The 1470-nt window shown below is 34.3% G+C and overlaps 1 non-coding gene across 1 annotated transcript; it reads right to left on the bottom strand.

Moving 5' to 3' along the window:
* Window positions 1-926: 926 nt before the first annotated feature.
* Trnag-gcc lies at window positions 927-997 on the bottom strand. The gene has a single exon. It is a non-coding gene; the product is annotated as a tRNA-Gly (tRNA).
* Between the last annotated feature and the right edge of the window lie 473 nt (window positions 998-1470).

Below are 1470 nucleotides of genomic sequence, written 5' to 3'. Positions count from 1 at the left end.
GCATAGAGCCTTTACTACATGAAAATGAAAATTAATGAATACACTGTGTACAGTAATTTACCTGATAAGACAGACCTCAGAAAAATACTTTATGAGAGCTTTTATACTTTTATAAAGCTGTCTATAATGAAAATTAATTAACTAAGAATTTTTTTGCCCTGCCAGGGTGTGGCCGAGTTATCCGGAGTGCCGGGTTATCGAGAGCCGAGTTTTCGAGGTTCTACTGTATTTTATGTAAGAAAGTGGTGTAAATAAAGTTGCAAAACAGAGCTTTCTATATTGATTTTAATCATACATTTTTATGGTTGAGACCCGACATTTGTTACGGGCCTTATTTCATCTCACTTGAGTGTTGATTACATAATTATAAAGCTTATAAATTTTGTGATGCTATATTATACTGTATTGTTTTAACAATTTTTAAATTACTTCCTTAAACCTTTAAGGGAATCATTTAATAATACAGTATAAGCATAATCGAACATATTGTATAATAACGGCCACCCAACAACACCGTGTAAACGGCGGCCATTTTTTTCATGAACTGTTCTTTTTCAACTTTTTGCATGCAAAATAACCTCTGAATAACTGCCATTTTTTTAATATTCAGTGGCCGCGTTTAGAGGTTTGTCTGTATATTTATTCATTTACATAATTATTATTTTATTATAATTTTCAAATCAAATTTATTATAAAGTTTTAATTCAAATTTATCTTTACTGTTTATGATTTATTCGTGTCTTCAATATAATCTGGACCCATCCGTACTCCAGACCCATCAAGAAATAATTTCTGGAGACGTATTTTAAGATAGGTAAGATCTTGCTGGTTTTTAGATTACGAGCAAGACCAAGAATATTTAATTTTGAACACGTGTTCATACCCGCTGTTCGTAAAAACATTGCTTAAACCGCGCAAAATAAGAATGCATCGGCCGGGAATCGAACCCGGGCCGCCCGCGTGGCAGGCGAGCATTCTACCACTGAACCACCGATGCTTGAATAATACTTTTACAAATTATATATTTATAATGTGATCGACCTGTTTTCAACTGGTTTTCCTCTTCTGTAGAGGAAAGCAAATAATATTCTGTCCGGTTATAATAAAATTAGTTTAATATAACAACCAGTTAAATTATGAATTAGTGTTGTACCAGTGCTGCAGTCATGCTAGGACGTACCAGGGCGGTGCCTTAGTACGTTTTTATAAGCAGGATGAATCTTTTTACTTTGTGAAAATCTAGGTTACCTTGTACTTGAGCCAAAAACAGAAAATTACTTCTTGCGCAGCTTTTTTGCGTTGATTATGAATATATAAATAATTTTTTGCGCATTTAAGCCGTTTTGTAGTTATTCCACCAAAAAGTTGCGCTTTGCCTGTACAGAACTCAACTCGACGTCCCACTGCTGCACGGTACACATACGAAGCGACCAGACGATGGAAACGGTAAAAATAGCCAAACATTATAAA

The sequence above is a fragment of the Centruroides sculpturatus genome, unplaced genomic scaffold (genome assembly GCF_000671375.1).
Source record: "Centruroides sculpturatus isolate CEXI.00-Female unplaced genomic scaffold, Cexi_2.0 scaffold163, whole genome shotgun sequence".
In the NCBI taxonomy this organism is placed as follows: domain Eukaryota; kingdom Metazoa; phylum Arthropoda; class Arachnida; order Scorpiones; family Buthidae; genus Centruroides; species Centruroides sculpturatus.
This window is presented reverse-complemented; position numbering and strand designations above follow the sequence as displayed.